This window comes from Canis aureus, chromosome 1 (assembly GCF_053574225.1).
Source record: "Canis aureus isolate CA01 chromosome 1, VMU_Caureus_v.1.0, whole genome shotgun sequence".
Lineage (NCBI taxonomy): Eukaryota > Metazoa > Chordata > Mammalia > Carnivora > Canidae > Canis > Canis aureus.
Window position 1 is genome coordinate 118,819,005 of NC_135611.1, and position 12,875 is coordinate 118,831,879.

The 12,875-nt window shown below is 40.6% G+C and overlaps 1 long non-coding RNA gene and 1 pseudogene across 9 annotated transcripts in view; both read left to right on the top strand.

Moving 5' to 3' along the window:
* LOC144288108 (uncharacterized) overlaps positions 1 to 12,875 on the top strand; it is a 206,241-nt gene that overhangs the window by 42,394 nt on the left and 150,972 nt on the right. The window lies entirely within an intron of this gene.
* Positions 6,529 to 8,187, top strand: LOC144296041 (methyl-CpG-binding domain protein 4-like; annotated as a pseudogene).

Here is a 12,875-nt window from a genome sequence, read left to right on the forward strand (position 1 = left end):
ATCACTCCCGCCTTTTCATGTCTCCTGCAGCCTCTCTTATTCCAACTAACATCTGGTAATTTGCCCATAATTGGTGTATGTGATTTCCTAGGATCCTCACCACGGCCCTTCAGGGGAAGCGGCTCTGTTATTAGGAGCCATTGCATTTGTAAATGATTAGGAAACAGGCTTAGAGAAGTTAAGTAATAACAACAATAACAACAATAATAATAACAACAACATTCATTGAGTCTGTTGTGTCTCAGCACCCCTGCAGAGTGGAAATTGATATTGTTAGGCCCAAAGTGGTCATAAGACTGACCCAAGTGAGCTGGTTAGAAACAGAACTGAAGGTCACATCACAGCCTGGGCCAGACCAGATCCCACTGTAGCTGTGCAAGCCCTGGCTCCCTGGTGTGTGTGTGTGTGTGTGTGTGTGTGTGTGTGTGTGTGTGTGTGTGATGGGATCCAAGTTCTGGGATCTTGATTCCTGGTCAAGAGCAGTTTCTGTCTGCAGTATATTTACTTACAATCTTAGTGTGTGTATATGGTGGGGAAGGGGGAGCAGGATACATACGTTTCCCTGGCTCTTGGAGTATCTTGGTCACCTAACCCCCAACAACTCACCAGGGTGGAGAAAATCCACTCAGAAGCATCCTATTTATGGCAGCTATTCATACATCCTGTATGAATGGGCTGTAGAAATGGGGCTGGTGTGGAGAAATTGCGCATTTACGATTGATGCTGAAAGCTGTATTATCTGCTGTTGAATTTCCAGACTGCCATATAACTGTTTATGTGAACATGATGCATTATAAGGTGTAGAATTTAAAACACATTGGGCATTAAATCATATCTCTGCTCTTTACATACTTTATAGAGAAATTGGGACATAGTTTCATTCATACAGATTATTAGTCTCATCTCCTTAGAAGAGTCTAGCTTCTTAAAGTAATGGGTGATGTGAACAAGGATAATTTCAGTATAAGTAGCTCTTAAACTGTGCAGTTGAGAGCAGAGACAGTAGGGAGTACAGTGTAATTACTTTATGTAAGGGATGTTCATCACTTCTGTTATCTCATGGTAAAGATTAGGTATGAAGTATTTATACATAAGAACCCTTTTCATCAGATAGGGTACTGAGAGCAGCAAGTCCTTAAAATAGCTTGGTTTCTCTGGATTCAAACTTGAGGGAAGAAGGCCGTGGATTTCACTTAGATGACTATTTAACAACTTCCCCTCTTGCTGAACCCTCATATCCCTTTTCTCTCATTCCAACAGTGGGTGAGAAGCTCCTGTCACCACGTCTACACAGTGACTGTGTCCCTCTCTGTGTGTACTTTGCCTTCCCTCCTGTGACTTTGGCTACCATCTTCCTTTGCCTTCTTAAGCATCTGGCTCCAGCAGTTTCTTCCCTGTTCTGTATCATCAAGTTTTCCCTATTTACTAGATCATTCCCATCAGCATAAACATTTGCTGTAATACCACCCATTGTAAGATGAAAAAAAAAAGATTCTTTACCCTGTATCCTTCTCTAGGATGACTTACTTCTCTCCTCCCTTTGTAGCAAAACTCCTTGAAAGAGTTGTCATCTTCTTTCTTAAATGTACACAGGCTGTCAGCCCCTCACTCCGCTCCACTGAAGTGGCTCTTGCCAAGGTCACCAATGACTCCGTGTTGTTAAATCCAGTGGTCAATTCTCAGACCTCATCTTACTTGACCAGCCTGCAGCATCTGATATAGTCACTCCTTCCTTCTTCGAACTCTTTATAAACTCTTGGCTTTAGAGAACATGGTGTCTTGGCTTACTTTCTTCATCACCGTTCACTCTTGGGCATTCTCCTTTGCTGGCTTTTCCTCATTGCCCCAACCTTTAAATTCTGAGAACTCCAGAACTCAGTCTTTGGGTCTCTTCTCTGTGTTGTCATTCCTTACATTTCCACTTCTGAAACACTCTCACATCAAGGCCTACCCAGGAAATAACCACTTGTTTTGTCATCCTGGGATCAATAAGGTTCCTGGCTTGAGAGGACCAGTTTGCCCTGGCTGCCACATCTTGGCTCACCACTAACCTTTTTAAAAAAAGGATTTTATTTATTTATTTATTTATTTATTTATTTATTTATTTATAGCACATGAGTGGGAGTAGGGGCAGAGAGACGGGGAAGAGAGAGCATCTCAAACAGATTCCATGCTGAGAGTGGCACCTGATGTGGGGCTTGATCACATGACCCTGAGATCATGACCTGAGCCGAAATCAAGAGTCAGATACTTAACCAACTGAGTCACCCTGGCACCCCTTGTAACCTCTATGTATGCAGAGAAACGCCAGGTAGAAATCTTTACTAGATGACTTGCTCTCTGTTCCAGACTTTATTTATTTATTTATTTTCAAAAAAATTTATTTATTTATTCATGAGAGACACGGAGATAGGCAGAGACACAGGTAGAGGAAGAAGCAGGCTCCATTCAGGAAGCCCGATGTGGGACTCAATCCCGTGACTCTGGGATCACGCCCTGAACCAAAGGTAGATGCTCAACCACTGAGCCACCCAGGCATCCCTGTTCTAGACTTTAAATAGCATCTACACTTTGATCTCCAAATCTGCATCTTTAGCCCAGATCACTCCCGTAAACCTATCCAACTGCCTCCTGGAAGTCTCCATTTGGATGTCACTTTCATCTAGGCCTCGGTTCTTTTTCATGAGGAATCACTCTATAAATAGGTATAGATTTGGTATATCTGTGGAGGAGGTGAGTTCAAGGTTTTCCTACATTGCCATTAACAAGGGAACCCTTAACGGGGGGGGGGGGGTGGGGGGGGTGGGGGTGGGAAGGTGGGGGTGGAGAAGAGCAGAGAATACAGAGAATCAGAGTGAAAATCAGCTCATGAGGTTTAGCATTCAAATGAGAAGAGTTTTAGAATGTGAAATCAGAAAAAGCTGAGGAAGGATATAATTAGCTAATTCAGGAAACCAAAATCTCTAAAATTAAAATGACCCATCTCAGTACTCATCTCAATGGGTAATTTAAAAAAATAAAAGACTCACACCAAGTCATAAAATTTTAGACTTCCAGGGATAAAAAAAGAAAATCATAACAGGTTATAGAAAGGAAAAAAATAACATACAAAAAGATTAAGCATCAGAATGACTTATTATCATAATACTGTGAAGAGGCAATGCTTGAAAATTTTTTTTAGTATAAAAATATTGATACAAAAACAAACTCTCATCATATGCAGATACTATGATTAACCTAAAAAAACCCATGACCATTAACTGAAAAATCCAATCACCAGGACTAGTAAGATGGCTGGATACGATATTTACACTAAAAATCAGTAGCAATTCTATGCCTGTCAATTTCTCAAACTCCTCAGGTTTTAACCAAACTCATCCTTTCCCCAAAACAAGGTATTCTGAATATTCACATTTCTGTGAATTTTATCATTACTCTTTCAGTTATTCAGTCTACACACCTTAGGGTTATCTTTTCATTTTTTCTCTCCACATTCAAACAGCCACCTTTTATTATAGATAATTACCAGACAATGCTTTTTAAAATTTTTTGTAAAAGATTTTATTTATTTAGTCATGAGAGACACACAGAGAGAGGCAGAGACATAGGTAGAGGGAGGAGCAGGCTCTCTGCGGGGAGCCTGGTGAGGGACTTGATCCCAGCTCGGGATCATGACCTGAGCTGGCAGAGGCTCAACCTCTGAGGCCAGACAATGCCTTTTGAATACATCTCTTCTGATATCACCAATACAACAGTCATATACTTTTATTTACTTCATATGACACTGAGTCCAGCTCCCTTCCCCTTGACCTTGCTCTACAGTAGAGGCTGGAAATATGGAAATACTAGAGTTCTCAGCCTTGAAGCCAGGAGTGACCATTTGACACCGGTCAGGCCGGTGAGCCATGAGGCAGAAGTCCCTGGGGAGACTGCTGGTTTTCAACAGAAACTAAGGAAGACCAAGAGAATGGATAAAATCTTTAAAGTGCTGGAAAAAGACCCAACCTATAATTAAATATCCGTAAAAATATCCTTCAAAGGAGTGAAATAAAGGGATTTCCTCAGGCAAAAGGAAAACAACTTCAGATAGAAGCCACACTGTAGGAAGGAATGAAGAGCACTAGAGAGAAAAATATATGTGCGAAATAGAAAGGAATATTTCTTATTTAGAAAACAATAATGAGGGATCCCTGGGTGGCGCAGCGGTTTGGCGCCTGCCTTTGGCCCAGGGCGCGATCCTGGAGACCCGGGATCGAATCCCACATCGAGCTCCTGGTGCATGGAGTCTGCTTCTCCCTCTGCCTGTGTCTCTGCCTCTCTCTCTCTCTCTGTGAGACTATCATAAATAAATTAAAAAAAAATTTAAAAAAAAAGAAAACAATAATGATAGTGTTTTATAAAATTTGTAATATATACGGAAGTAGAACATATGACAACAATGTATAGGGAAAAAAAAGGCCAGAGTGGGGGTGCCTGGGTGGCTCAGTTGGTTAAGCATCTGTCTTAGGCTCAGTCATGATCTCTTCATCTTGGGATCAAGCCCTGCATAGGGCTCCCTGCTCAGCGGGGAGTCCGCTCCTCTCCCTCTGCTCCTCCCCAATCTGATAGATTGGAGGTAGGGTGTTGGAGAAAGAAACAAGTGAAACCTGACTACAAGATGTCTGGACTGAGCAACTGGAAGAATGAACCTGCCACAGATATGGAGACGATGATGGGATAAGCAGTTCTGTCTGTGACTAAGATCAAGAGATCGATTTGGGACATGTTATTTCTCTCTCTCTCTCCCCATCCCTCACTTTTTCCTCTTTTGGAAACTTTTCTTGACTTACCTTTTTAAAATCTCTTCTATGACATCTTTGAATTATTGATTTCCAGGAGATTTTCCTATTTTTAAAAAAGTTTTATTTGAGAGAGAGAGAGACAGAGACAGACAGACAGACTGGGTGTGTGTGGTGGGGGAGGGGCAGAGGGAGAGAAAGAGATCTCTAGAAGACTCCCTGCTGAGCATGGGCTCAATACAGGGCTCCATCTCATGACCCTGAGATCATGACCTGAGCCAAAACAAGAGTCAGATGCTTAACTGACTGCACCACCTAGGTGCTCCTCTTATTTTTTTCAGTGTCCTTTTATCTATAGTTCTGACTCTTGTTTCATGGATGAAATATCTTTTCTCTCTGTAAACATTAGTTATAATTTTTTTTAAAGGTTTTATTTATTTATTCATGAGAGACACACAGAGAGAAGCAGAGACACAGGCAGAGGGAGAAGCAGGCTCCTCGCAGGGAGCCTGACGTGCGACTCGATCCCGGGTCTCCAGAATCAGGCTCTGGGCTTGAGGTGGCACTAAACCGCTGAGCCACCCAGGCTGCCCAACATTAGTTATAACATAAAGGTGTTTTTCTGCCTGATGAAGTATCTTTTTTTTTTTTTTTCTATGTTCCTTTCTTTCCAGGGTTTCACTTTCTACCATTTTTATTCAAAGTTAATAATTCTGCAAGGTTCACTGTAGAAAAAAACATCATCGTTGGCCATCTCTCCCTTTGTGTCATTTTGCTACTTCCCCTCCTCCAGGCAAACACTTTCAGTTCTTTTAGTTGATATTATTAAATACCATACTTGCATTGCTACCTCTTGACTTTTCAGTTTTGGCAACTGTCTTTTTCATTGGTGAATGAGAATTTACCCTCCTTTCCATCTCTGCTGCCATAAGTATGCTCTGTTGTCAGCCCTCCCATGCTTCCAATGTTATTAGGTAATTATTGAATGTGAACACTATTATTTTTTGCCAGTTGCAATTGTTTTTTTCTTTTTTAAAAGAATATTTTATTTTTAAGGAATCTCTATACCTCATATTGTGCTTGAACTCCCAACCCTGAGACCAGGAGTCCCATGCTCTACTGACTGAGCCAGCGAGGCACCCCCTTTTCTTACTGATTTGTAGGAGTTCTTTATATACTAGGCTATTATTCCTTTGTTAGTTGTATGTGTTGCAGAAAGCTTTCATTCTGAGTCTGTCTTTTCACTTTGTTGATGGAGCTTCTGTTATATAGAACTTTATATTATAATGTAATCACACATGGCCATCATTTCTTGACGGTTTGTGACTCCTCCCACTTGTTAAAGAAAATTACCTTGAGGTCATGAAACTATTTTCCTATGTTTCCTTCTAAAAATTTAAAGTTGTGCTTTTCACACTCAGAACTTCAATTCACCCGCAAAATCAATTTTCTGTGTGATATGAAGTAGGGATGAACATTTCATGGTTTTCCACGGAGGTGATCAGTGATCCCAACACCACTTATTAAAGAGCTTCTGTGGGATTTGATTGGCTGAGCCATGTTGATGGTAGCTGTGGCTGAGAGGGTGGCCAGAAAGCAGCTGGGAAGTCCCACAGACTTGTACTGCCTTGGCTTTTGGTTTCAGTCTAGTGATCTGAGCTGAAGAAGTTTTTGCATCTTGCTCTGCTCCGCTTCTAAGGCATCACGCCCTCTCGGGCCCGCTGCTGCCTCCAGAGCTCACTTGAAGGGCATGACTGGGATGGAGGGTCTGAGCCTGGGACACTGTGGATCTGTCCCCTGGGTCACCTGCATTGGGCACTTAGCCCCAGGCCAGCCCTGTGACCTCCCTAGGGAAGATGTTGCTCTGGGATTGGAAAGAGTGGGAGAAGAGGAGAAACAAACGGGGATAGAAAGCAGCAGTGAGTGGAATCCCCTGCTCCGAGAATCCATTGCTTCCGCTCAGATTGGTGGTGCTACCAGGACAGGATGCTGTAAGCCTGTCCCATGCGTTGTGAAGCAAAGGTGATTAGGGAAAGCAGCAGGAAGATAGGTTGTATATTTTATCAGCCCACAAGGACTGAAGTTCAGCTCTAAAAGTGCACCTGCTAATTATCTTCACAAAAATGGAGACACTTGTCTTAACACCAGAAGATTTTGATTTTATTGTGCCTTCTAAAGGGTGCACCAAGTCCAGATAGAAAGACTGCAGCAGAGCACCTCTGACATCCCAAATGCAAAATCAAAGTAGCAATTCAAACTGAAACCTCAGGACATGAAGCTGGTAGAGAAAAGATGTCTTTGCTCTGCCAAGTGGTAGTTTGGAATGGCAAAATAGCAGGGGATTATCTAGCTTTAAAGATGAAGGTGTTAATGATGTTGACTCCGGAAAGGTTAGGAAGTCCAAAGGAAAGGGGACTATTTTGAAAGGAATTCAAATGAAGAAAGCTAAAACAGGGGTGTTTGAAGGGCCTTCCAGATTTTGCTCAAAGTATTAGGAAAAGAGGATCTGAATATAATAAGGCAGATGCTGAGAGTGAACCTGTTGCATAAGAAAGTCAACTTGATAAAAAAAAAAAATTCTTCATTTCTGACGCCGGTGCAAGCCACAGGCCCCTGATGTAACCAATGAAGAAGAGAGACTTGTAAAAGAAAAAGTGTTGAGCTCAGGATCAAATTTTTGTTTTGAACAAATAACTGCTGGCATCATAAACAAATTATGTTCAAGCGAAGAAGCAGAACACAACGAGAAGTGTGAGGAAAGCTTTTTAGAAGCCGAGGGAATGTCAACAAAAGTAGAAGTTGGGGAAAGGAAGGAACATTTGCATAGTGACATTTGGAATGTGGCTCTGAAATGGACAACTGCTCACAAACTGAGAAAGACTATGTCTCTGAAAATATGTCAAGAAGATATCTTTCTGCTGGCACAGATAGAAAAAAGGACAATGAGCCTGTGTTTTTCCAGCAAATGGAACAAAGAAGCTCTTGGCCCCCCGTAACACAAAGCCTTTAAGAACTGGACGCTTCCTTGGTCACCTTTTAATTTTGTCCAAGAAATGCTTTTCCGTGATCCACGGAAGCTCCTCATTGCTACCTTAATTCTCAATTGGACCTCAGGCAAAATGGCAATGGCTGTGCTTTGGGAGTTTCTGGAGAAGCATCCTTTGGCTGAGGTAGCATGAACCCAACTGGAGAGATGTGTCAGATCTTCTTAAACCTCTTGGTCCCTACGATATCCTCGAGCAAAAACCATCGTCAAGTTCTCAGATGAATAGCTAACATAGCCATGTAGGTGTCTGATTGAGCTTCATGGGATTGGCAGATATGGCAATGACTCTTACCGAATTTTTTCATCAATGAGTAGAAGAAGGTGCATCCTGAAGACCATAAGTTAAATAAATATCATGACTGATTTTTTTTTTAATTTTTATTTTATTTATGATAGAGAGAGAGAGAGAGAGGCAGAGACATAGGCAGAGGGAGAAGCAGGCTCCATGCACCGGGAGCCTGACGTGGGATTTGATCCCGGGTCTCCAGGATCGCGCCCTGGGCCAAAGGCAGGCGCCAAACCGCTGCGCCACCCAGGGATCCCTATCATGACTGATTTTAGGAAAATCTTGAAAAATTAAGTCTGTCTTAAAATTCTTTGAAATTTTCAAACTCATTTTTTATATGTTACTTTGTATACTTCATTTAGAAGAGCCCCGTCAAGCACAACCATTGCCTTTACAGGCATATAGATTTATTTTATTTTATTTTATTTTATTTTATTTTATTTTATTTTATTTTATTTTATTTTATTTTTTAGTTTATTTTATTTTTTATTTTATTTTTTATTTTATTTTTTATTTTATTTTATTTTATTTTATTTTATTTTATTTTATTTTATTTTTTTTATTTGGCACCAAAGCAAGGTTTATTGAGTGATAGAGTACAAAGCTCCAAAGAGGGATGGGACACAAGAGAGTTGCACAGGCATACAGATTTTAATAGGTCCAACTTGAAACATAGGTTTTCTTTTTTGTCGCTTCAAATTTTTATTTAAATTCTAGGTGGTTAACGTACAGTATAATATTGGTTTCAGGAGCAGAATTTAGTAATTTGTAACTTACATATAACACCCAGTGCTCATCACAAGTGCCTCCTTCATACCCATCACCATTTTAGCCCAGCCCCACCTACATCCAGCAACTCTCTCTAGTTGAGAATCTCTTATGGTTTCCTTCCTCCTCTCTCTCTTTTTTGTCTTCCTTCCTCTATGATCATCTGTTTTGTTTCTTAAATTCCACACATAAGTGAAATATGGTAATTGTCTTTGTCTAACTTTATTTTGCTTAGCATAATACCCTCTAGCTCCATCCATGTCTTTCCAAATGGCAAGATATCATTCTTTTTGATGGCTGAGTAACATTCCACTGTATATACACCACATCTTCCTTTATCCATTCATTAATTGGTGGATATTTGGGCTCTTTCCATAATTTGCCTATTGTTGATAATGCAGCTATAAACATTGGGGTGCATGTGCCCTTTGAAATCAGTATTTTCGTATGCTTTTTAATTTTTGGGGGAACTGTTTTCCAGAGTGGCTGTATTAGTTTGCATTCCCACCGGCAGTATAAGAGGGCTCCCCTTTCTCCACACCTCTCCAATATCTGTTGTTTTCTGTGTTGTTAATTTTAGCCATTCTGACCAGTGTGAGGTGATATCTCGTTGTGGTTTTGGGTAACATTGGTAGATCTTTGCTACTGAGCATTCTAGAACATGTTCTGAGATTTTTTAAAAAATAAATTTTATTTGACAGCAATCCTAAAAATATAAATGACTTTTCCAATAATAAAATGTGATTTGAAGTTGAAGAAAAAAAAAAGAGCTTCCTTTCTCCCTTGATTTTTTTTTTTTTTTTTTTTTTTTAGGGCCCCTTCTATCATTTGTCAAATTCACACATATGTTTAAGTCTTGTGTTCTTTTTTCTTTTTCTTTTTTTTTTTAAGATTTTATTTATTTTCTTGAGAGAGACAGCCCAGGAGTGGGAGGGAGGGACGGAGGGAGAAGGAGGGACAGAGGGAAGCAGACTCCTTGCTGAGCAGGGAGCCTGACACGGGGCTTGATCCCAAGACCCCGAGACCAGGACCTGAGCCAAAGGCAGGTGCTTAACAACTGAGCCACACAGGTTCTCCTAAGCTGTGTGTTCTTTTTATGCATTTGTGTATGTTCGTTTTGTGTATTCCATTGGTTTACTGCTTCAATAACACAAAGTCTTAATTATTACAGTTTGACTATCAGTCTTTGATATCTAGATGTTCTTGTTCATCTTCAATAATTTCTTGGCTATTCTTAGCATTTGCTGTTCCATATAAATTTTAGGATCAGCTTATCAAGGTCCATGAAAATCCCTTTTGGGATTTTGATTTATAGTTGAATTGCATTTATATATTAGATCGGAGAATTAGTCTGATTTTGGTTATGGTATTAAGTATTCCCTTTCATGAAATGTGGCATATGTTTTTCCAGTTTTCTTTAATGTTTCTCAATGACATCTTATACTTTTCTCCATGGAAGCCTTCCATGTATTTTGATGGTGTATTTATTTATATTTTTATTGTTATAAAGTGATATTTTTAAGAGAAAACGTCTGGCTATCATAGGCATATAGGGATAAAATTGCTTCTTGTGTATTCATTTTTTTTTCTTATTTATTTATGATAGGCACACAGTGAGAGAGAGAGAGAGAGAGAGAGAGAGAGAGGCAGAGACACAGGCAGAGGGAGAAGCAGGCTCCATGCACCGGGAGCCTGACGTGGGATTCGATCCCGGATATCCAGGATCGCGCCCTGGGCCAAAGGCAGGCGCCAAACCGCTGCGCCACCCAGGGATCCCCTTGTGTATTCATTTTTATCTAAAGCACAATTTTGCTGGATTCTTATAATTTGGATTTACTATCTAGACAGTTTTGTCACATGATTAATGATAATTTTGATTCTTTTATGCTTTATTCCTCTTATTTATCTTACATGTTTTACTCTGCTAATATATCTAGTACATTGTTGAACAGAAATGAGGATGCATGTATCTTTGTTGCTGATGATTAAGGGAATTTTAATATTTTTTTTGGGGGGGAATTCTAATATTTCAATTCTAATATTACATTTGCAGTAGGATATTATATTTATTTTCTATTCCCAACTTGCTAAAGAGTTTTCATTGTAGGGGCACCTGGGTGGCTCAGTTGGCTGCGCATTGGCTCTTGATTTCGGCTTAGGTCATGATTTCAGGGGTGTGAGATCGAGCCCTGTGTGGGGCTCCACACTCAGCCAGAAGCTTGAGATTCTGTGTCTCGTCTCCTTCAGGCCTCCCCCTGCCTGCTTTCTCTCTGTCTTTATCTCTAAATAATAAATAAATCTTAAAAAAAATTTTTGTTGTAAAAGGTTCTTGAATTTTACCAAATACTTGTGTGTATATTTGCATACCCGTGCCCGTGAGCCTATAGAATCGTTGAATCATGCTTTTTATCTTTCAGCTTGTTACAAGTATTTAAGGTGACAGGTTTTCTCTAAGTATAATTTTCTGCATCCTGCAAGTTTTTAAAAGGGAGATATATTTTACATTCAGTGAAATGCACAGATCCTAAGTATACAGTTTGGCCAGTTCTAACAAATTCATATATTCCTGTAACCTACACACCCTATCAAGTTATGGAACATTTCCATCAACCCTGAAAGTTATTTCATGTTTCTTCTTGGTCAAGCCCACCTCCCCAGAACCAGCTACTCTTGAGGATTTTGTCTTTTGTCACCATTTGTAACTTTTACCAACTCTTGAAATTCATGAGTCTGTACTCTGTTACTCTGAATTCTTCTCATTCAGCATACTTGTGAAATTCATCTATGTTATATGTATCAGTAGTTCCACTCCTTTCTACTGTTAATAGTATTCCTTTGGGTTAATAAGTCACCATTCATTCATTCTTCTATCCAGGAATGTCTGGATTGTTTCCATATTTTGGCTGTTAGGAACATTGCCGTTATTATCGTTCTTATGCTAGTTTTCAATAGAGCCATGGCCTGGCTCTATTTCCCATTTCTCCTGGGTAAATACCTAGGAGTAGAATTATTAGGTCAATTGAGTAGTATAGGTTTAACTTTCCAAGAGACCGCTAAACAGTGTTTCAAAGTGATGTTTGCATTTTACACTCTTTCTAGCAGTCTATCAGAGTTCTGGTTGTCCCATTTCCTCTCTGACATTAAAAAATTTTAGCCATTCTAATGGAAGGAGAGGTGTGATCTCTGAGTGGTGTTGAGTTGCATTGCACAGTAACACTGGTAAGTACCTTCTCGTGTGCTCGCTGGCTGGCTGAGTGTCTTCTTTTGTAAAGTGTCTCTGTTTTGGAGGAGGTCACGAAGAGGATGTGACCTCCAGTTGACCATTTAGCTGCACCAGGGCCATGGGAGGCTCCTCATCCCCTCCTCTGGCCCTGGAGTGTCCACTGCCCACTGTTCCCCAGCCAGTCGTTGCAAAGATGTAGCCTGAAGAGAGTAAGGTGTTAAGATCGGCTGGAAGGTTTGTTACTGAACCCTGTTAAGGCCTCTATATAAACCTCGAAGATTCTGGAGGGGTGGGGGGGGGCAGGCGCCAGGATCCACTTGCTTGCAGCCGCTCAACACGAGCCTCCTAAGTAAATGCCCTTGCTTATTGAACCAGCCATCCTCCCAATCTGGGAGGCTTCCTTTTCCTTCTGTCTCTTTCTGCCCTCTGCTTATGGAGGCTGGTTTGCAAACCAATGCTATTTATTTATTTATTTATTTATTTATTTATTTATTTATTTGAGAGAGACAGAATGTTCGAGCACAGTGGAGGGGAGGGCAGGGGAGGGGCAGAGAGAGAGGGAGAAGCAGATTCCCTGCTGAGCAGGGAGATGGATGTGGGGCTTGATCCCAGGACCCTGAGATCATGACCTGAGCTCAGGGCAGATGCCTAACCAACTGAGCCACCCAGGCGCCCCCACCCCCACAACTCCCCAAAGCTATTTATATTTTACCCATTTTTTCCACTTTAAAAAAAAATCAATATGTAGGAGTTCTTGCATGGATCTTCTGGATA